Genomic DNA, 25,526 nt, shown 5'->3' with positions numbered 1-25,526 from the left:
TATTCGCAAGACAGAGCCTCTAAGCGGCGATTCGATTTGTTCGAAATAGCAGTCAATTTCCCTTAAACCACACCCTATGTTCTTAAAACTGGAAGGACACATTTGAATAGTATAGTCCTAATACACCATGTGTTTTACTTTTTATTTGTTTCAGTCATTTGACTGTGGTCATGCTGGAGCACCGCTTTGAATGAATCGACCCCAGTACTTGATTTTGTTAAGCCTGGTACTTATTCTATCGAACCCTTTTTGCCGAACCGCTAGTTTACCGGGAGGTTAACACACCAACACCGGTTGTCAAGCGGTGATGGGGGGGCGGTAAAAACACAGACACAAAGACACACATACGTAGATATTTACACACACACACACACACGCACATATATATATATATATATATATATACTCTTTTACTTGTTTCAGTCATTTGACTCCGGCCATGCTGGAGCACCGCCTTTAGTCGAGAAAATCGACCCCAAGACATATTCTTTGTAAGCCCAGTACTTATTCTATCGGTTTCTTTTGCCGAACCGCTATGTTATAGGGACGTAAACACACCAGCATCGGTTGTCAAGGGAACAAACACAAACACACAAACATATACACACAAATACATATATACATATACATATATACGACGAGCTTCTTTCAGTTTCACAAGACTTTGGTCGGCCCGAGGCTATAGTAGAAGACACTTGCCCAAGGTACCACGCTGTGGGACTGAACCCAGAACCATATGGTTGGTAAGCAAGCTATTTACCACACAGCCACTCCTGCGCTTATATATATATATATATATATATATATATATATATATATATATATATGTATATATATATGTCTTAAAATGAGACAATAAAACCAAGGCTGTTTGGAATTTGCAGGACATTTATAAAGAGAAAGGTAGTCTTACAGCTGTTTACGAGATATTAGGGACATCCCTTCATCAGAGACGATATTAGAGCGTTAAATAGAGGGGAAACAGTATAGTTCAATATAAGAAGTTATTTTAGAAAAGGATGGATATAGGAAATATAAAGGAAAATAAGAGAATAAAAATTAAAATAAAAATATATGTAGGATGTTACAATTGCAGTTCCATTATCCAAGGAAAGTACCGTGTAGAATGGCTTCTTGTCCATGGTATGTAGATTCCGATAGGAGTTCGCATTTTGTTACTACGAGTGGATAGTATGGAGACATAAATTCCATTCTACAGGACACTTTCCTTGGATAATGAATCAGCAACTATAACATCTTACATATATTTTTACTTTTATTTTTATTTTTATGCTCTTATTTCCTTTTATACTTCCAATATCCATCCTTTTTCAAAATCACTACTTATATAGAACTCTACTATTTCCCTTTAGTTAACTCTCTCATATTGTCTTTGATGAAGGGATACGCTTAATATCCCAGAAACAGCTGTAAGACTACCTTTCTCTTTATAAATATCCTATAAATTCCAAACAGCCTTAGTTTTGTTGTCTCATTTTATTTAACATATACATGCTCACACAAGACCCGCATTAGACTCCTCGCTTGAATTATTATCGAACCGAGAGTCTAGCTACGGTCTTCCCGTAGCACTTACTTAGCCTTACCTACCACCTTGGGTCTTCTGGATACCAATACCTCTTATTTATATATATATATATATATATATATATATATATATATATATATATGTATATATATATACAAATAATAAATGAGTATATGCATATGTACGTACATGTATGTACATACCTACATCTACATGTATATATAGATGCATATCTGGGTACAGGACGTTGCAAAAAAAAACGTAGACAAAATGATAAACAGAGTACAGAAAACACACAGGCCACATAGAGAACATTTCCTTCATCAGCTGCCACCATTCTAAAAGTAAGCGTTTCGAAGAGTTAGGGCAGGACGCATCGTTAGAATGGCTCTTCCCACGGACCGCAAATTAAATTTGTACCATGGAGGAATGTAGTGGCGGACAGAAAACAAGACAGGTCTGGGGAGAGTCATTCTCTTTTAGTGCCTATATCATTTTTTCTGTTAAAAAAAAACAAACAGAAAACAAAGGGCGAAATAGTCACGGTTGAACGCTTTGAAAGACGAAGCCACGAGTTCACATCCCATTGAGGTCAGCTTTGCCTTTCACCCTCCTGAGTAGATAACATAAAGTACCAGTCAAGAACTTCAACCGATTTAATGTTCTTATAAGCGTTAGAGATGTCGAAATTAAATAACAGACGAAGACAAAGTTGCCTTTCATCCTTCAAGGATCGATAAAATGAAGTACCAGTGAAGTACCGAATTTGATTTAATATTCCTATAAAGCATTCTGGATGTGAATGGAATTATAATAGAAGAATGACTAACTGGTGTTTCATTTATTTATTTAATCTAATATTTTTTTTTAAGTTATTTTGTTTTTAAGTTTCTTTTCTCTTTTTCATCGTGAAATGTTCCTGGAGTCATCGATGGTGATGGTAAAGGTGATGGGTGGGTGAGGAGTCTAAAGAATTTTTGAAATTGAAACATGACGTGAATGGAATTATAATAAAAGACTAAGACTTTGACGTTTACGTTGTTCTTTCAATTTCTTTAATTGACTTTACAGCTTTTCAAATGAACGATAATCCTTGTTTTGTGGTATGTGTATTATATTAATGTGTGTGCGTGTGTACAATGCTGCTGCTGCTGTTGTTGTTGTTGTTGTTGTTTAACCCTAGGTTGTATTTAATAGAGTAGACCCACGATCAAATATATACTAGCCAGGAACAGCCTTTCTTCTTTTTTGGTAGAAATTTCAGGGAAATTTTGCTGCTATTTCTTTGAAATCGAGTGAGTCACCATCTAGGAAACGACTACTAGCTCATGATATGTATGCATAAATGTATGATGCATGTGTGTATGTGCGTGCGCGCGTGTGTATGCGTATGTGTATGCATGTATGTATGCATGCGTGCATGTATGTATATATATACATGTATGTATGTATGTATGTATGTGTGTATATGTATGTATGTATGTGTGTATGTGTGTGTATGTATGTATGTATGTGTGTATATGTATGTATGTGTGTATATGTATGTATGTATGTATGTATATGTATGTCAAATGGTTAGATTTCAAATTCGTTAAAATATCTTGTTATCTTTAAACAGTTTATCAAACTAAGCGAATCACCAGGACAAGTTACGGCGGGGGAAAGCCTCGTCTGATCTAAATATAGAAGACAGTAGTCGCTCTCTCTCACAGGATATCCCAATTTTTCTATATGTTTAGTATTTTCGCCCCCTCTTTCCGTGAATGGCTACTAATACTAGCGCAACTGAAAGAACAGGCATTCACTCATTATGACGTTAGAACCGACAACAACAACTACAATAACAATAAAAGGGAACACCATGAAATCCAGTTAACTGTTGATTACACACATGAACATGCTTTAGAAAGAGAGAGAGAGAGAAAGAGAGGGAGAAGGGATTTTCGTAAATTAGTATGTATATACATTGGATATATATATATATATATATATATATATATATATAAATTCAAAAAGGGATGAAACTCTTTTACAAGAATTTTATCAAGAAGCCAGTGTGTAAAAAAATTCATAAGGGAAATTTCTATTCCCAAGAATATAATTATTCGTTTATATTTATATATAAAGGGCATTATTATAGAAAAATAATAACGCCACACGTTATTATTTTTCTGTAATAATGCCCTTTATAAATATATATATATATATATATATGCATGTTTGCATATGTATACGTATATATGTGTATGCATGTATGTATGTATGTGTGTATGTATGTATATATGTATGTATGTATATATGTGCGTATGTATATATATATGTGTGTATGTGTGTGTATGTATGTATGCATATATGTATGTCTGTATGTATGTATGTATGCATGCATGTATGTATGTATGTATGTGGGTTAGGGTTAGGGTTAGGGTTAGGGGTATATATATATATGTGTGTGTGTGCGTATGTATGTATGTATGTATGTATGTATGTATGCATGCATGTATGTATGTATTAGTACACGCACATACAGTTAAAGATAAATTTTTCTTCTTTTTTCCACTTTTTCTAAATTCATAAAAATAACCCAACCGAACACTGATTGGATGAAAGAGTCAATTCTTCTGTAGAATCTAATATTCATTACAATACTATTGTTAGGGAATTCGAAGTTTCACCGGTGGTGGCCTATTGAAACTGAGTGGATGGCTGGGTACATGTATGCATATCCAATAGCCTTTTCTGCACGAATGCACTGCACACGAGGCATGTCTAAGATAATATAAAAAAAGAATGCTAATAAAAAACAAAAAGAACATCCTGTTTTAATATAAATAGCTCATTATGATTAAAGACTGACTGGAATCGGTAGACTACATTCTATATACACCCAACTTCAATTATAATGGTTTCGATTGTTTAAATTGCATGTTCTAACTTTTGCAACACAAGTCAGCCCTTATATATATATATATACGCGCGCGCGCGCGCACACACACACACACGTGGTAAGTAGCTTGCTTACCAACCACATGGTTCTGGGTTCAGTCCCACTGCGTGACACCTTGGGCAAGTGTCTTCTACTATAGCCTCAGGCCGACCAAAGCCTTGTGAGTGGATCTGGTAGACGGAAACTGAAAGAATCCCGTCGCATATATGTATATATATATAAATATATATATATATATATATATATGTGTGTGTGTGTGTGTATGTTTGTGTGTTTGTGTTTGTCCCCCCAACATCGCTTGACAACCGATGCTGGTGTGTTTACGTCCCCGTAACTTAGCGGTTCGGCAAAAGACACCGATAGAATGAATACTAGGCATCCAAATAATAAGTCGTGGGGTTGATTTGCTCGACTAAAAGCGGTGCTCCAGCATGGCCACAGTCAAATGACTGAAACAAGTAAAAGAATAGATAGATAGATAGATAGATAGATAGATAGATAGATAGATAGATAGATAGATAGATAGGGTGTTCGGGATAAATTTGACAAATTTTATGTCACTTTTATTTCATGAACCGATTGATGTATTGCTGAACAGTCAACAACTATTTGAGAGCACGAAGATCAAAGCTGGAGTTGAAAAAAGGAGTTAACTGACATGGAGGACTAGAAGCCATCGGAATACTAGAAAAGAATTACCTGTATCAATGATGATTTACGCCGGGTATCAAAATGCTGACTGCTGCTCAATGCTCTGTGAAGACTGTAAAATATAATATGGACGACTGCAACGTAGACTATGAAGGCGCGAACAGCAGCAAGGGACGGTGCGAGCGTTCTGGTTGCGTCAGCACGCCAGAATCCATCCAGTAACTGCAGGACAAAGTGATAAAAGATCTGTGTAAATGAATCCGGGCTTTGATGAGGGAGGTGGGAGTTGGAGACGCAACCATGAAGTTAGCCCTGAATGAGGACTGCTCGTGCAAGAGGCACAAGGGAAAATATTGAGAGCAAAGGACAAGGAGAAACTCAGTGTTTAATCACAAATTACTGAGTTCCGTGGCGGCTTAAAAGTATGCACGGAATGAAAATACCCAGGGACGTCCATATATCATCATCATCATCATCACCATTATCATCATAGATCTGACAGTTTTGGGCTATTTAGCTAATGAGGTCTAATAAGCCGGAACATGTCCAGAGATGTCATCGTATTGCCAAAGATCAGATTCATTATCGACTGCGATTCACATTATGTTAAATCAATTTCCGGAGCTGCATCATCCATCTTCCTTGAATAGAATTAACTATAACACTAATTTTCCACCTAACAATGGATTTAATTTTGACGAATTAAAATTTCTTGGTTTACTACACATTAATTACTTTAGAGCCCGTTTTACATACATATACGTACACATTGCGCGCGCAAATGTGTATCTGACTCTGTGTGTGTGTGCGTGTGTGTGTGTGTAGATACGTGTAGTTTTACAAATGGAGGCGGGGAGAGGGAGCTCAATTTCAAAGCAGTGAATATATCATCTTTTATAAACTGACACTGATACAAGAGTGATTGGAGGACATAGAGGTTTGTGTCAAAGCGCTTGGTAAGTAGCTTGCTTACCAACCACATGGTTCTGGGTTCATTCCCACCGCGTGGCACCTTGGGCAAATGTCTTTTACTATAGTCTCGGGCCGACCAAAGCCTTGTGAGTGGATCTGGTAGACGGAAACTGAAAGAAGCCCGTCATATATATATGTGTGTGTGTGTGTTTGTGTGTCTGTGTTTGTCCCCCCAACATCGCTTGACAACCGATGGTGGTGTGTTTACGTCCCCATAACTTAGCGCTTCGGCAAAAGCCCCGATAGAATAAGTACTAGGCTTACAAAGAATAAGTCCTGGGGTCGATTTGCTCGACTAAAGATGGTGCTCCAGCATGGCCACAGTCAAATGACTGAAACAAGTAAAAGCGTAAATGTTTTGACACGGAACTTATGCCATTCACGTTGCAAAATCAGCTAACAATGTGTGGGTATGTGTGAGTTCGTCTATACATACATACATACATATATACATAATATCAGCTAAGAATATATCTTTTATCTTTCACTTGTTTCACTCATTAGACTACGGCCTTGCTGGGGCACTACCTTGAAAAAATTTTTTAGTCGAATGTATCAACCCTAGTACATTTTTTTAAAAGCCCGGTACTTAATCTATCGAGATCTTATGCCAAACCGCTAACATTACGAGGACGTAAATACACCAACGCCGGTTGTCAAGCGATGGTGGGGGACAAACACAGACACAAAGATACATTTACATATATATGTGTGCGTACGTGTGTATGTGTGTATGCATATATATATATATATATATATATATACACACACACACACACATTGTGCGTGTGTCTTTGGGTTTGTCCCCATCACCGCTTGACAACCGGTGTTGCTGCGTTTACGTCCTCGTAACTTAGCGGTTATACATATATACGACGGGCTTCTTTCAGTTTCCATCTACCAAATCCACTGACAAGGCGTTGGTTAACCTGAAGCTATGGTAGAAAACTCTTGCTCAATGTGTTACGCAGTGGAACTAAACCCGGAACCCGGAACCATGAGGTTGACAAGCAAGCTGCTTACCACACAGCCACGCCTATACACGCACACACATACACATATAAACATAAATTTGCATATTTATAAACTCGCACGCATATTTCTATCTATCTGTCAATCTATTTCTGTATGTATGTATGTATGTAAACATAACATCTATCTATCTATCTATCTATCTATCTACATACATACATATGTATATATATATGTACATGCATACATACATTTATATATGTATGTGTATATATTTATATATATGTATGTATGTATGTAAACAATATATTGATATCTATCTATCTACATAATACATACATACATACATACATACATACATACATACGTATGTATATATATATACGTACATGCATACTTGCATTTATATATGTATGTGTATGTATGTATGTATATTTGTATGTATGTATGTATGTGTATATATGTATGTATGCATGTATGTATGTATGTCTACAAGTTTGTTTATATGTGTATATACATTTATGCATTACAAATAAACATAAACTTAGGTGCGCGCCTGTGATCGTACATGTAAAAAGTCACATGGCGTCAGATATTGTCCAATCGTCAGTTGATTGGTAAAATTGTTTCAGTCCTACCCTCCATTTCTACTAAGTCTGCAAGTAGCAGACATCTCGCGAAGTGCGGCAGCAGAAGAGGAGGGGGTTCAGTCAAAACAGCAACAACAACAAAAGCTGCTTAGAAAGGGGGAAAAAAAGAAAAAAAAAGCCGATTCTGAAGGTAGTTGTTAATTCAAATACGGAATTACCATTATAGAACAAAGAAAATGTTTTATCTTACATAAAGAGGAAATCTATGATTACATTTTCTGTAAGTATATGTATATTACATATCTATATTTCCTTGCAATAATAATGCCTTTTTTTAGGATATAGTTTTAGCTTAAGGAATCCGGAACGCTATTCTCCCTTTATTGTATTATATTCTTTCTCTGTTACGAAATAATGAAGACGGTGGTTTTTTTTTTTCTACATTAATACAAAACATTTAAATATTTAGCGATGAAAAATATTGTAGGGGTTCCAACATGGGTACAAGGTGTTCGAATTTTGTAAGGGAGGGCTACGGTCGATTAATACGACCCAGATCATCGTAATAGTAACAATGCTTTGGGGATACAGTTTCACTGGTGAATTAAAAACATTGGACCCCTCCTCTCCCTTTAAAAAAAAAAAAAAATTCGAATGAAATAGTGAAACGATGAATAATTTTAACGGTAATGATAATAATAATAATAATGAAATTAAAGATAAAAATCTTTACCATTAGGAATACTGGAATAATTCTTTCTTAACCTATCGTTATCTCTTTAATCAAGGTATATATATATATAAAATATAACCAAACCGAAATAGTAATTGCTTCACAAAATTACGAGAGAAAATATATGATCATCTAAGCAGCGATTTGAAGGTAAGCGATTTCAGTTTGTGTGTGTGTGGTGGATATATATATATATATATATATATATATATATATAGTATCTTCCAGATTGTATACATTGTTCTTACACCTGATCTGCAAAATGATTTCATTCATTGGGGATTAAAATATGTGACGACACAATGCTAAAAGCCAGGTGTTATATACATAAAGAAGGGGTTTTTTTCCCTTTTAAGGACAGGGCGGAGAAACAAAGAAAAATGAAACAATATCGTTTATTTTGTTTGTTTTTTTCATTCTGTGTCCCTGTGTTATTAGTCAGTATTTAATTCGCTTCATCCTCGCATTTATCTGATATGATGTTCCGTTTTAGTTCGGAGAGACTGCTAGTTAAGCGACGGTGACAGATATGCGTCAACAAGAGATAATTCAGAAAATATAGCGTAGTGTGTCGGGATGAGTATATAAAGACAGAAAAATCTAAAGCTCTCATTATTTTGTATGTATACATAGATATATATAATACATGCATGTTTATATATATATATATAATATAAAATAATGTGTGTGTATGTACATGCGTACGTACGTGCATATTATGTGTATGTGCATACTTACATGTGTGTGCATGCGTACGTATGTGTATGTACATGTGTACCTATGTGCATGCGTGCGTATATTGTGTGTGTATGTATATATAGATCCTTTTAGAGAATCATTCCATTTTGAAAATCATTGCGCATATTGTAAAATAGCCGGAAGTGACCTTTGGTATATATAATTACATCTATGATGTTAGGGTTATAAACCCTAGTAACATGGACGTTTGTAACTGACAATCACAATACCAGCTTAACGGGTCCTGCCCGACTTTGATGCATTCTCAACCAAACATTTATACTGTTGAAGCTGTTAATTAACCCCTGGTCAAATTCATTGAATAAAGGGATCAATCGGTACACTGGGTTCCCTCTATAGAGAGAAAAAAATCAGTCTCTTCCAGGGGCCCAAAAGCTGTCATTTTGCAAAGGGGGAAAAGATAGAGCAAGCTGTTCTTTTTTCGTTTTTTCTTTTTATCATACAACACCCTGCTTTTAAACATAAGCGTTTCCAATCTTGACTCGCCTGTTTTTTTAGGGTATGACAAAGATTAAATTATTTAGTATGTACTTTTCCTTATTTAAGAGGATATGGTTTGATTTGAAGACTTGGCTTCTATCTCTAGCAGATAGAGCAGCCATAAAGAGACTCTTTGGCTTATAATTAGACTGTTTCTATACTTGATCATACCTGCAGGCTTGTAGTAGAGTTAATTTCACTAAGGGCACTTGAGAGTTAGGTAATGATTGTGGTAATGTTAAACCAAGAGACATTAGGAATAGCCTCCTACCAAAGGGCTTCCTCATGGAAGCAGTCATCTAAGTAGAGTCAGCTTTGACAACAACTTTGCAGTAAAAATAATAATTTTGAGCCATGATTCACAGTCAGTTGAGACTTGTATTAGTATGCACTGTGCTTTTCACTTATGCTTTTCAGGTGCCCATATTGTTCTTAGTAGACACTGACATCTTCCCAAACTTCCCATCTTTGGACTAGTGGAAGGTCCAGTACTTCATAGCTGAAAGGATCGAGTATTGCACCCCAGCACTTGACTGGTACTTTATTGGCCCCTTAAAGATAAAAGGTGAAGTTGACCTCAATGGAATATGGATTCAGAATGTAAAGACCTCAAACAAATACCACAAAGTATTTATTGATTAGTTAATGAAAATAGAAGGGTCAGTGTTTCCACATAGGTGAAATTAATTTAATTACCTTTTTTTTCTCCATGGCTTTGTTGAAGGAGGAAGGATGGGGCCTTCAAGACTAGTAGAGAGAAAAGGAAAGCAGAAACTAAAGCCTTGTGAATGGATTTGGCAGATGGAAACTGATAGAAGCCCATTGTATATACATCTATCTATCTATCTATCTCTCTCTCTCTCTCTCTCTCTCTCTCTCTATCTATCTATCTATCTATCTATCTATCCATCTATCTATATGTCTGTCTGTCTGTCCCTGTGTGTGTGTGTGTATGTGTCAGTATTTCTCCCCTGTCATTGCTTGACAACTAGTGGTGCTGTGTTTATGTTTCTATAACTTAAAAGTTTGGTCAAAGAGACTAATAGAATAAGTACCATGTTTAAAATAAACAAAGTACGGGAGTTGATTCACTTGACTAAAACTCTTGGCTTTAATCTAATGACTGAAACAAGTAAACAATAAAAGATAAATACACCTGCCATATATATACACACACACACACACACACACACACACATACACACACACACACACACATGCACGCATGCACTCACGCACGCACGCTGGCACACACATACACACACATATACATATAAAATAGTACAGGGTGGACCAAAAGTCATGCACAAAATAAGGCCAATATGGTCTGGAATTGTCAAATACATGCCTCAGTTTCTCTAAAATTGAATGAAATAAATAAAATTATTATGAATACGTGTGCTTATACATGATGGATAAAATGATGAATTATAATAACAATGTAATATAAATAAAATGTCAAATGTTTTGGTGTGTGTCTTTTGGCCCACCCTGTATATTTAGTTAGGCAGTTATTTTTTCTCTGCAATAATTTGGGTCTAGATACCAAGTTCTAAAGTCCTAAAAAGTAAGTAATAAGTAACAGAAAAGAAAATATGTCAGTACCATTTGGGAGGTGGCCTTGCTCAATATGTGTTAAGGGAGTAGGTAGCAAGTCAATACTGTGTACTCAAACAATAAGTACACACCTTTAGCAGACTGCAGGGTATCATGTATTGAAATGCACTAAATGAACAAGAATGTCTAACAGTAGGGAGTACCATAGAAATGAAGTCTAAGAACTGCTGACATGGGAGTCGCTAGAAGTAGTAGACAGTTTGTTTGTTACCTAGGCGATATATAATTAATGTGGGAGGGGGTTGAAGTAAAAGCAAAATAACTGTTGAAAGAAAGGGGTGGAAGAAGAAGTTTAGAGAAGCTGTTAAATTTGTAGGTAACAAAAGGGTTTATAAGCTGTCAGAGAACCTCTTGTTTTGCACTTCACCAGTTAGAAGTAGCAATTTAGCTTCTCTCAAATTATGCCTTGTTGTTTTAAAAAGGAGAAGGCATTTGAGAGAAAAAAATGACAGAATGGTTGGGATTTGATGCTAAAAAAAAAAGCAACAAAAGTGTTTCTTTAAATTTGTTTAAAAGCTTGGTGAAAGGAAAAAAGGGCAGTGTCCATGTCTTTTTTCAGTATCTCTAAGACTTGTGAAAGGGAACAGGGGAAAGGTATCTTCACCCAGGGACCTGGCCTGCGGGCTTGTTAGTAGAGAGAATTTCACTTAAGGCACTTGAGAGTTAGGTAATAATTGTGGTAATGTTTAACCAAGAGACATTAGGAATAGCCTCCCACCAAAGGGCTTCCTCATGGCTACCAAGTTTCACTCATCTGAGGCTTTTATAGAACTTGATCAAGGTATTGCACATCATTGTTGTCATCATCATCATTTAATGTTCAATTTCTGTGCTGGTATGGGTTGGACAGTTTGGCAGGAGCTGGAAATCCAGAGGACTGCATCGGGTTCCAATGTCTGCTTTGGCACGGTTTATGAAAGGTGGTGTACCATTAGTGCTATCAGCTGATAAATGAAAGAGAGATAACTGTGCAGATATGATGTGAATTGAGATAGTATTCAAACAGATGCAGCATGTAGATTAATGTCAAAAAAATTACAGGATGCTGCTAACGTTGCGTGTGTATTGCTTTTGGTCATATGTGTAGAGAGCAATTGTTGTACTAGTGTGAGAAGTTGTCATGCAAAATAATTGTAATATATAAATAGCAACAGCTTATGCAACTAAAGACATACAGGAGTATTATTACTTACCAAATTCAGAAACTGTTACATATATATATATATATGTATATATATATATATATATATATATATATATAGGAGAATTTACGAAAAAACAACAACAGACGAGGACAGGTGGTGTAAACAACAAAAGGATGTATTAGTTTAACGCTCGGGAATAGAGAAAATCTTTAACATTTCGAGCTACGCTCTTCAACAGAAAGAAATAAGGAGAAAAACAAGGAGAAAAAAAATTTGAATGTAGTGGTCAGCGATCTATCATGGCGACTATATATATATATATATATATATATATATATATATATATGTATGTATATTTATGTATATAAATCGGCCAAAACATTGTGTTAACAACAAACAAGATGAAGACAAATATGAGTATTTGTACACACACACACACACACACACAAGCACACACATTTGTTTCTTAGACTCCATGTGGGTGTGTATTTGGCTAGAAGTGCCAATTTTGAAACAAAAAATTCTGAAGAACTTTTTTTCTAATTCTTTCATTTTACTTTTATCTTGTTTCATCCCCCTCACCACAGTCACCATCAGTTACTACAAGTTGGCATGGTTTTTGATGGGTCTGCAGTACAACAAATTGCCACCCCTTCCAGGACCCTGTACTATTTCAGCAGTGAGACCCAACACGATCAGAACTAATCTAACCACTTTTTCTGGTCTTTCTTGGTCTTAACCCTTTCATTACCATATTCCTAATAAAATAGAGTATCTTTATTTCAACTCATTTTGAAAATAATGATGAAGCTAGTAAAATAACTTTGTCATTAGTAAATTGATATTTGGAAGATAGGTTAGCATGAAATTTTAATGGAAGATTTTCAAACAGGAGTTTGTATTTCAGGGCCAGGGTTGATCTCAGGCTGGTTGGTACCAAAAGGATTAATGAGTCATAGACACCTCCCACAATCAGTACCTGACAGTGTTTTCCCCTGCACTTATTGTCCATTGATATCACATGTTCATATCTAGGTTACTGATTCTCCATAAGCCATGGATTTAACACATTTAACTTGTTATGCAATTTTATACAGTATAATAATGTCTAAAAGAGCAGCAGTTTTCAAGAGAGATTATATTGGTTTCAATTTTTGGTGCAAGGCCACCATTTTCAGGAGAGGGGTTAAATTGATTACATCGACCCTGGTGTTCAACTGGTACTTATTTTCATTATTTACAATATTTACATTTGACGGATATTTGTCCTCATCTTGTTTGTTATTAACACAATGTTTTGGCTGATATACCCTCCAGCCTTCATCAGGTGTCTTGGGGGAAATTTTGAACCTGGGTTCTCATTCCTAAGGTATTTTTTGATGTTATATAGGGAGCTAAGTATAGACTACTAGTGAATACTTTCCTGGACAGTAAACCCCTTATTAGCTAATTGTACATGTAATGTTTTCTCAAAGCTCTAATAAAATATTCATCTACCTAATTTTCTCAGCACCCATCAGACTATCATAAAGGGTAGGACCTCTTCAAATACCTTCTCCAAGTCATTTAATAGAACAGTTTGTTCTTAGTTACGAACTTCACTTTCAGTTATTTCACTAAAAATATTACATCTTTTGTTCTATATCTGAGTACAAATTTAAGCTGTATCTCAGCTTCCACTGTATCAACGTTTCTATGACTCGTCTTGTCCATCAGTTAGAGGTCTCTGTAATTTCCTTTTCTGCCTTTATAAGGATTACTGCTACACCACTCATTGGAGATAATACCTTCTTCCTTCACTACTTAATTAACTGAACAAGTCATTATCATATGACCTACATAATCTGATATATTCAACATCTCAGCAATTACCCTTGATGGACCTGAAGTTCCCTGCCTCCGTATCCTTAATAGCCTTAATAACCAACCATACTGAAGCTAACTCTGATAGCTACCCCCACCGTTGGTTTCACTCATATTCCTTATTTAACAATCTCTCTCTGTAGCTTTCCCTTGCCTTCTTTTCATGTCACTGAGGGCAAGTACACCCATGTTGTTTTAAACTCATTTCTCTCCGCTCTGTATCCTGGTTCGTACAGACACATTCTGACTTATAATTCTGAATATTTGATGTCTCTCATCCACATCCTGCACAACATTAACCGCATCCACCTACCCACAGCTTCTTTCCTGACTAGAAATACCTGATTTTTTGCTCCCCTCCTAACTACTCACTTTTCTTCCACATCTTTCAGGCCTGTTACTCTATTTACTCGACTGTTTTGTACTATTCTACCAACAACAGTTTTAACCCTTTTGTGTTCAGATTAGTCTGTCAAACTTAATACTTATTCATCCACATTGTTTTGAATTAATCTTGCCCTATCTTGTAGCTTTGAGATTTTGATGATGTGAATGTTTATTTTTAGACTGACTTTGTAGGGTAGGTGTGAGAGGTCACATCTAGCCAGTTTGAACATAATACAGGTAGAATATTTCAGCCTGATATGGCCAATTTAAATACTAGAGGGTTAAGCTAGTGTTAAGAGATTTCATGTGGAAAACTAAAAAAAAAAAAAAAAAACTTACAAAAATCTTTAATAAAAGATCCCCATTCAATGAGGAGAAAAGGATACTGACTAATATTTTAGCCTCTTGGCAAGATTATTCTGGGCATACTGTGGTCTATTTAGACTTCGTCAATAAAGTAGAGACTTCACCATTTTCACCAATTGCAGTGATGTGAGAATCAATAAGTAAATATACAAGATTGTACAGTTGCAGGCCTAGAAAAGTAACATGGCCTACTTCATCCAAAGCACTGATCAGCAAATTACACAGAGACATGTGTATTTACATATTCTATGTATGACAAGCTTCTGTACAGTTTATATCTACCAAATTTCACTCACTTAAGCATTGGTTAACCCAAAGCTAGGAGGAAAATTCTTGCGAAAATGGCCACTCTAAGGGATCAGACATAGGACCTCTCTCTATTCCACTCCCTATTCCACTCATTCACTTACAAGGCTTTGGTCAACCTGGGGCTATAACTGAAAACGCTTGTCCAGGGTTCCATGCAGTGGGAATGAACCTGAGACCACATGGTTGGGAAGCAAGCTTCTTAACCACACAGCCACACCTACACCTATATCATGCCTGTACCTTCAATACATCTGCACTTATAAATTTATATACTTGAAATGTTTCTGGAACATTCTGGGATATTTTGAATATTCTTTATCAATTAAATTAATATTTTCTGTTGCTTTATAACATTTCAAAAAATAATTTATGAAGTAAAATATTTGCTCTACAGAATATCATTTACATAGTCAGCTGACTTACTAGAAATGACAGCCCAAATTCCCTCAAATCATAAAGAAAGAGAAAGCAGATGAGAAAATGTAATCCTTTTCCTCCATACTTGAGAAAAAGGTGAAAAGGTGATGACCAGAATATCTTTGATCATAGTTTTGCTCAGTTAAGGTTGACCTGGGGCTAAACAACAGCTGAAGTAATCTCAAGTTATCAAGGGAACCTGTATGTAATTGCTTGAACTAGGAATAACAGCCAAAACTCCTCTAAACCATGCTATTCATCTTATTGAAAAGGGGGACACAATGGATAATGTAGTCCTAGATACATTATACTGGAAAAAAATAGATGGAATCATTGTAGCTGTAACATTTTAATCATAGAAGAGATAGAAGAAAGGCAGTGAGCTGGCAGAATCGTTAGCACGCAGAGCGAAATTCTTAGCGGTATTTCGTCTGCTGTTACATTCTGAGTTCAAATTCCTCCGAGGTCGACTTTGCCTTTCATCCTTTCGGGGTCGATAAATACAGTACCAGTTACGCACTGGGGTCGATGTAATCGACTTGATCCCTTTGTCTGTCCTTGTTTGTCCCCTCTATGTTTAGCCCCTTGTGGGCAATAAAGAATTAAGATGTGCTAAAGAACAATGGCACAGGAATAGGAAATCTGTTAGAGTACACATTTTGGGGGTCACTTTGAAAAAAAATATATTCGACATCATTACCCTACATATCTCTTTAGAACTGTACAGAAGCATTGCTACCAGTCTCTTTGTAGAGAAGAATTCATCCCATGCTGGTCATATCTTGGGTTTCACTCTTCAGCTACTATTACAAACAGCTGCTCTCCCACCACCCATCTCTCTCTCTCACGCACACACACACACATACACATGCACACAGTCACAAATATCTATGCTCCCACTTCCTTTTTAATGTTTCAATCCCTAAAGGATTATGTCACACGAGGCAACTGGTTTCTATTTCAATAGTGAAGAAAAACATCTAAGCCCCTATCGTTCTTACCTGCAACTGACATGCATACATATATGCATGTGCACTTGTACACGTGCATACACTCACTCGTTTCCTTTGCTATAGAAACATTAATTACAATAGAGTGACTGCAAGTAATGTTTGTGTACATTGTATGCTTGCCTAGTCAAGCAATACATGTGTAAATATGTATGTTAGTTGTATGTGTTACTTAAATGGGATGTGTTTGTAATTAAAAGCATGGCTATAACTTGCCCCCGAGATGTTCTTTACACATTGTTGGCCTGCAGAGGAGTGTGTGTGGTGTGGTGTGGTGTGGTGAGAATGTTGGTGGGTGGGGTTGCCATAGTTACAAGATAGCTTTCTACACCCCATCTCTTGTGCAGCATTGTCAAAAGTCTTTTAACATTTACATGTTTGTGTACTTGAAGAAAAGTTATTGAAAAAAAAAAAATGAAAAATATAATAAAAATTTCAAAAATGAAAAATATAATAAAAATTTTTAAAAATGAAAAATATAAAAATTTTTAAAAATGAAAAATATAATAAAAATTTTAAGAAATGAAAAATATAATAAAAATTTTTAAAAAATGAAAAATATAATTAAAAAAATAAATACTATTTCAGAATGAACATTTCTGATGTTTAGGCTTGATTAAACCAACCACACTTCTTTTCTCATTTCATTGTAGAGAATTTTCAAGGTGGCTAGCTGGCAGAAGTGTTGGCACACCAGACAAAATACTTAGCAGCGTTTCATCTGTCTTTACATTTTAAGTTCAAATTCCGTAAAAGTCAAATTTTGCATCCTTGTGGGATTGACAGAATAAGTACAATTTGAGGACTGGGGTCAATATTATTGATTAGCTCTATCTCGCAAAATTTCAAGCCTTGTGCCTATTATTATTATTATTATTATTATTATTATTATTATTATTATTACTACTATTACTATTATTATTATTATTATTATTATTATTATTATGATAGCAAAAATGATGATGATATTGCCTTCAGTAATTTGAAAACCAATGAAAATATAGTTTCTTTGGATCAATCAGAAGATTGTTTGCCACTGTTGCACATGTATGTGTGTGTATGTGTGTGTGCGTGCATGTGTGTGTGTGTCGCTTACCAACCACATTGTTCCGGGTTCATTCCCACTGCGTGGCACCTTGGGCAAGTGTCTTCTACTATAGCCTCGGGCCGACCAAAGCCTTGTGAGTGGATTTGGTAGATGGAAACTGAAAGAAGCCCGTCATATATATGTATATATGTATGTGTATGTGTGTGTGTGTATATGTATGTGTGTCTGTGTTTGTCCCCCAACATCGCTTGACAACCGATGCTGGTGTGTTTACATCCCTGTAACTTAGCGGTTCGACAAAAGAGACCGATAGCATAAGTACTAGGCTTCCAAAGAATAAGTCCTGGGGTCGATTTGCTCGACTAAAGGTGGTGCTCCAGCATGGCCACAGTCAAGTGACTGAAACAAGTAAAGAGTATATGCATAGAATTCTTTTTTGAAATAGTGGATTTCAAAGCACGCATAGTTATAAATAATAACATGTAAATATTCGGTTGCATACACGTACACTTGATGAAGATCTGTGCACAGAGTGTTCACCTGCTGCTTTTAGTTAGTTAGGGGAGGAGGGACAGTGCCCCAAATCTTTTTAGACTGGTGAGATTGATGTAAGTGATGATACTCAACCTGAACGTCGACAGTTCAATGTTTACAGGGAAACCTGAGTGGTGATGGAATCAAGGACTGAATCTGAGAGTTTGTAATAGAATGAATTCCATTAAAGATGGGGTATTTTCATTGTTATTGTTGTTTAGTTTCAGGTTATCTCTGAAGACTGACTGGGAGCCAAAACTTTGGAGGTAAAAGATGTACATAAGCAATTAGAAGTAGAAGCTCTTGTAAAATTCAGACATGGCTTAACCATTCCAATGATGAGCATGCTTTCTTATTTTACAATAACGTATCCTTTTTTTTTTTTTTTTTTTTTCTAAGACAGCAATTTGTGATTTGAGGAATATTTGGCAACTATTTCTAGCAGATTAAGCAGATGCTTCCTCAATAGTATGAAACCAGGTGGTTTTAACACCCTATAGCTAAATACACACTATTAGGTTCCTATGTACACTGAAAACAGAGTATTTAGTTCTTAACTACATTCTTACTTGCTTAATATGTAGGGTAAGAGTAAGTAGGAATTCAATACTGTGTAATGGGTGAATGGAAAAGGTGATATGGGATCTCTAGCAGACTGACAGGGAGCCAAGACTTTGGAGGTAAAAGATGTACCGAAATAATTAGAAGTAGAAGCTCTTGTGAAATAAAGTATATTAATTGCTCTTACAGCTTATTGGATAGGGTCACTAGTTTTCTGTAACCTAATTGGTGGCTTAATTGATGGTTGTAATACGAGTATGATAGTAGTTATAGTAAAGGAAGGATTCAAAAAAGTTCACAGAACTGTTCTTATCTCTGTTTGTAAAAGAGTTCTCTTCTTTTGTACAAAAGAAATGCAATACTGCATCATAGAAATGACTAGTGATGCATCTGTGGATTGACACAGGTATGGCTGTGTGGTAAGAAGTTTGCTTCCCAACCACATGGTTCTGGGTTCAGTCCCACTCTGTGACATATTGGGCAAGTGCCTTCTATTATAGCTTTGGGCTGGTCAAAGCTTTGTGAGTGGATTTGGTTGATGGAAACTGAAAGAAGTTGTATATATACAAACCATTGTATATATATACATATATATATAGATATAGATATATACACACACACATACATACTTATGTGCGTGTGTATGTCTTTGTGTTTGTTTCACACCACCACCTGCCAGTCAGTGTTGGTTTGTTTACATTCTTTTAAATTAGCAGTTCAGTAAAAGAGACTGATATAATAAGGTACCGGGCTTAAAATAAATAAGTATTGGGGCGGTGCCCCAAGCATGGCCGCAGTCCAATGATTGAGACAAGTAAAAGATAGAGGCTTGCAAAAGTTACTGAGGTTGATTCATTCGACTAATGCATTTTATTTAGACAGTGAGAGGTTAACTGTGGCAGAGGAAGATGGAGAAAGATATAAGAAAACAACCAAGTCAGATCTGAAAATGCTAGTGATAGATCCCATAGTGGGATCTGTTCTCTTTTTATCAGTCTTAGGCTGTATGTCTTTTACTTGTTTCAGTCATTGGACTGCAACCATACTGAGGCCCCATCTGGAAGAGTTTAGTCAGAGAAATCAACCCAGTTACTTATTTTTAAATCTGGTATCTAATCTGTTGGTCTCTTTTGCTCAGTCACTAATTTATGGGGACATAAATAAACCTACACTTGTTGTCAAGCAGTAGGGAGAAACATATATACATACAAACACATTTATGTATGTGTGGCACCTTGGACAGTCTTCCACTATAGTCTCGCACTGACCAAAGTCTCGTGAGTGGATTTGGCCGACAGAAACTGAAAGAAGGGCATCGTGTGTGTATGTGTGTCTGTGTTTGTCCCCCTGCCATCGCTTGACAACCAATTCTGGTGCATTATTGTCCCTGTAACTTAGCAGTTCAGCAAGAGACTTATAGAATAAATACTTGACTTACAAAAAATAAGTCTTGGGATCAATTTCTTCAACTCTTTAAGGTGGTGCCCCAGCATGGCTGCTGTCAAATGAGTGAAATAAGAAAAAGAATAAAGAATAGAATATACATACATATTCTTTTATTCTTTTATTTGTTTCAGTCATTTGACTGCGACCATGCTGGAGCACCACCTTTTAGTCAAACGAATCGACCCCAGGACTTATTCTTTGTAAGCCTAGTACTTATTGTATCGGTCTCTTTTGCCGAACTGCTAAGTTACATGGACATAAATGCACCAACATCGGTTGTCAAGCAATGGTGGGAGGACAAACACAGACACACAAACATATACATGCATATATGTATATATGACAGGCTTCTTTCAGTTTTTGTCTACTAAATCCACTCACAAGGCTTTGGTCGGCCCGAGGCTATAGTAGAAAACACTTGCCCAAGGTGCCACGCACTGAGACCGAACCCAGAACCATGTGATTGGTAAGCAAGCTACTTTCCACACAGTCACTCATATATATGACCTTGACTGGCTCCTGTGCCGGTGGCACGTAAAAAGCACCATCCGATCATGGTCGATGCCAGCCCCCTCTGGCTCCTGTGCCAGTGGCACATAAAAAACATTAGGAAGGGCATCCAGCTGTAGAAACACTGGTGCAGCCTCGTGGCTTCTCAGACCCCAGTCAAACCGTCCAACCCATGCCAGCATGGAAAATGGACGTTAAACGATGATGATGATATATATACATACATATATATATATATATATATATATATATATATATATATAATTAAAAACTTTTGACAGCTTATGTTGTAGCTTGTTACAACACATGCACACACCCATTCACACACATGTGTAATATATACTGTATATATATATATATATATATATATATATATATATATATACATATATATAAATCTCAGTTGCACTTATACGTTTATTAGAACCACATTTGTTCCACTCCTAATTTCAACTACATTATTAACTGTACAATTCATTCCTAACTTCTGACTCTTGTTACTACGGCTAAGAAACCTGTGAATTCATACAAACAACATTAAAAAATCAACAACAACAACAACAATATAAAAATAAATAATCTCTCACTGTTAAAATACCAAAAACAAAATTCTAAAACATTTCATACTTACAACCCACATGTAACATGATCGCTCCTTATCCTCTCAAACATGGTTAGCTACAAATCTCCAACCTCTACAAAATACAACTGGGCAGGGTATGAAATGAATAGTCTTATTAACACCTATTTCAGTCTCCACAGATTCAGTGTAATAATATATGCCCTTCATACATACATATACAGTAATATTACTGTGAAATTTGTTTTGCTGTAACACAAAAGAACATTGAGATATTAAATGAATGAAATCAACCAAAGGGTAACATTTCTGTGGATGCATTGGCAAAATTTAAAAATATGTTGAGTGCCAATATAGTATTACTAGTGATTAATATCTAGCTCAAATTCAGATGGTCAGCTGTGTAGCAACAACACATTTACAGACTGAATACAGTACCACTTTACAGCTGAGCACATCGGACTCTTGCCTCAGGGCCTTACAATTACAGAGGCCCAATTCTATAGGGCCCAGCGCATTGATTTGCAAGGGGCCCTATGATACTGCTAAGATGGCCCTGGTTGAATGTCCTGTTTTTGTGGCATAATAGAGACAGAAGTCAATGCAAATGCTTTTATGTAGTCGCTTGGCTTTTCAGAAATGACGACAAAATCCTCTTCATATCACACCATATTGCTTAACCCTTTAGCATTTAATCTGACCATGTCCAGCCCAGATGTTCTATCTGTCTTATGTTAAAACTGACCAGATGCAACCTCTCACATCTACCCTACAATGTCATTCTAAAGAATATACAAACACACCACTGAAATCTTGAAGCTATAAGATAATGCTCGATTAATTGCAAACAATTTGAATAAATAGGCATTACTTTTGACAGAATAATGCGAATGCTAAAAAGAACACACTGGAATTATGTGGCTTTTTACATACCATATCTGGATAAAAAAAAAGAAGAGATTGTATGATCACAGCTGAAATGACTTTTGTTATAGTCCTATATGATCAAGGCTGACCTGGGCTAAATGACAAAGGTGCAAGTGTAACTGTGTGGCTGTGTAGTTGAGAAGCTTGCTTCCCAATCATGTGGTTTTGGGTTCAGTCCCATTGTGTGGCACCTTACTGAGTATCTTCAACTATAGCCCCAGGCTGACTAAAAGTCTTGTGAGTTGATTTGGTGGGTAGAAATTCAACGAAGATGGTAAGCTGGCAGAAATGTTACCCCGCCGGGCGAAATGCTTAGCAGTATTTCGTCTGCCATTACGTTCTGAGTTCAAATTCCGCCGAGGTCAACTTTGCCTTTCATCCTTTTGGGGTCGATAAATTAAGTACCAGTTACACACTGAGGTTGATGTAATCAACTTAGTCCCTTTGTCTGTCCTTGTTTGTCCCCTCTATGTTTAGCCCCTTGTGGGTAATAAAGAAATAAGAAATTCAAAGAAGCCCATCATATGAGTTTGTGTGTGTGTGTATGTGTGTACCCTTGTCTTGACATCTTGAGGTGATTGCAAGCTAACATTACTGTTATACAATCAATGTGGTTGATAGGGAAATATTATTTTGCTTGAAAACAGGTGCAGCGTAGTGACATGAAGGGCGTGTAGCTGTAAAAAGCCTGCCGCTACAAATTCTGTCTGACCCCTGCATGCATGGAAAAGTTGATGTTAAAACGATAGTGATGAATGATATCTATGAAAATGCTATGGTGCATTGAAAGGCGGTAGCCTGGCAATCTGAAGGGCATTCTTAGGCAGCTGGACTGATAAGAGAAAGGAGGAGGAGGCAGTCACAACACCATGCTGATATCAAGCCAAAGCTGGATGGATACACTACCTTGCTAAATTTCATCACAAATGATCCATCCCATTTTAAACATTCGGCTGCAAGTCTGGGCTATTAATAAGCCAATTCTAGATACCATACCAATACAGTCACTAATTATTTTTCCACTGCCATACCTTTTAATAACTCTCCTTCCTCACCGCCTCTGCCATGAATGATGGAATTACGAATGATAAACAAAAACTTCCCAGTCAGTGAGATAATCACTCTACCACTACATACCCCAAAATGTGAAGATAACTCAGAAAATGGCGTTTGTTACTTTGAACCCCCCATTGCAAGAACAACAACAACAGCAGAAGATCACTGCTTAGCATCCCCCACACCATATCTATTCCCCAACTGTTTGTTGTAGGTTTATCACTTGGTATCCACCTAAATGATATAACTGGGGTTAAACTGTCAATATCTCCACCCAGATACAGAGTTTGTGTATCCCACTACCATCATTAAAAATAACACAAGTGCCTTCTTCATCTCAAACTGTGTGAGAAGTTACTCATTATAAAACAAGCCAAACAAGGGAACCTCTACGTGGCTGCTTGATTTGTTAGAACTAGCAGCCAAATATCCATCCCATCATATACTACTGTGTTTAAAAAGAAAATGAATGGCACATTGGGTTATTTTATTTATGCACCTGTTTTCAAGCCTAGCCAGGCTCATGGGCTTGGTTTCCCGGTTTCTATGGCATATGTGTTCCCCCCAGCTGGACGGGACGCCAGTCCATCGCAGCGTTACTCAAGAAACAGGAAGAAAGAGTGAGAGAAAGTTGAGTCGAAAGAGTACAACAGGGGTCACCACAACCCCCTGCCGGAGCCTCGTGGAGCTTTTAGGTGTTTTCGCTCAATAAACACATACAACGCCCAGTCTGGGAATCGAAACCACGATCCTCTGACCGCGAGTCTGCTGCCCTAACCACTGGGCCATTGCGCCTCCGTAGTCCTAGATACACAATACTTAAGTGAAGGCCAGAGTGTGCATAACTGAAACCCTTTTAATCATAAGGTCTGCTTGTTTACGGTTGACCTGGGGCTAAACAACTCACTTTGGCACTTTAGGCAAGTGTCTTCTATTATTATAGCCTTGTGTTGACCAAAGTCTTTTGAATGGATCTGATAGATGGAAACTGAAAGAAGCTCATTGTATTTGCATATATGTGTGTGTTTCTCTGTGCCTGTATCTGTTGCCCCCCCCCTACACCACCACCACCACTTGGCAACTGGTGTTGATGTGTTTATGTCCTCGTAAATTGGCAGTTCAGCAAAAAAGACTGATAGAATAAGTAGGATATGGTTTTAAAAACATAAGTACTGGGAGTGATTTGTTTGACTAAAATTCTTCAAGGCAGAATCCCAGCATGACTGCTATCTAATGACTGAAACTAGTAAAAGGTTTATATATATATATATATATATATATATATATATATTCTGTTTTCTTGAACTTTTGATTCTTGATAAACTCATGTTTATCTTTGTCTTTACCGATAATCTATGAGCATATGTTTGGTGGGCCAATGTACACGGCGACCACTACAAGTTGTAGTGACTTATATAGATGGAGGAGGGGTTGGTGTGTGTGATGGTGTTGGCTGCAGTGGAGTAGAATTTGTTTTATGTTGTACTGTGAATGTGGGAGGTGTATGAAGTGGTATTGTATCACTGTCTGTGTACGCCCCGCTTAAGCCTGTCTATTGAGACAGTTTCCTTTTTACCATTAATGTCTATGGTATATAGTTTGTCTGTGTGTGACAGGACACACAATATGGTCCTGTGTATGGAGGTGTGAGAGGGAGTTTCACAGTGTCATTTTGTAGAAACATATGATTCCAAGAATCAATGTCTTTTAGAACTGATGATTTAGTGGTTTGGTGTTGTGTTGACATGGGTAGCAGTTCTTGCATGTATTTGCAAAGTCTGTGTATGTACATAGTGGGTCCTGTGAGGATAGATCCACTGGAGCCAACATCTGGCCTGGCAACAAAATAGGTGTGCCATTATTAAGTTCTGCAGGGGGAATAACTGAGATCCTCCTTTATTGAGGCTTGGCAACCAAGAAGGACTATTGGAAGATATTCGCTCCAACGCTGCCGATCTAGGTAAGCACGCAAAGCAGCTTTCATTTGATGGTGGAATTGTTCTACCATACCGTTGGATTGTGGATGGTAATTGGTGGCTTGAATCCAACGTGCGCTTATGGTCTTCGTGAGCTTGTGGAAGAGTTGCAATTCAAACTGTT

At 36.8% G+C, this 25,526-nt stretch overlaps 2 protein-coding genes across 3 annotated transcripts in view; one reads left to right on the top strand and one right to left on the bottom strand.

Moving 5' to 3' along the window:
- The window catches only part of LOC106880184 (uncharacterized), a 32,423-nt gene extending 26,462 nt beyond the window's left edge, over positions 1-5,961 (bottom strand). The window contains exon 1 of the mRNA XM_089360769.1: positions 5,193-5,961. The gene's annotated coding sequence lies outside the window, so the exon portion shown is untranslated. The remainder of the gene's footprint in view (positions 1-5,192) is intronic.
- A 1,770-nt stretch (positions 5,962-7,731) lies between these two features.
- Positions 7,732-25,526, top strand: part of LOC106880179 (uncharacterized) — an 82,696-nt gene continuing 64,901 nt past the window's right edge. Inside the window, exons 1-2 of one of the 2 annotated variants that reach the window (XM_014930025.3) lie at positions 7,732-7,958; positions 8,467-8,561. The gene's annotated coding sequence lies outside the window, so the exon portion shown is untranslated. The remainder of the gene's footprint in view (positions 7,959-8,466; positions 8,562-25,526) is intronic. The other variant, XM_014930027.3, reaches the window with a different exon arrangement.

Source organism: Octopus bimaculoides, chromosome 12, assembly GCF_046866305.1.
Source record: "Octopus bimaculoides isolate indiv1 chromosome 12, ASM4686630v1, whole genome shotgun sequence".
Classification (NCBI taxonomy): domain Eukaryota; kingdom Metazoa; phylum Mollusca; class Cephalopoda; order Octopoda; family Octopodidae; genus Octopus; species Octopus bimaculoides.
This window is presented reverse-complemented; position numbering and strand designations above follow the sequence as displayed.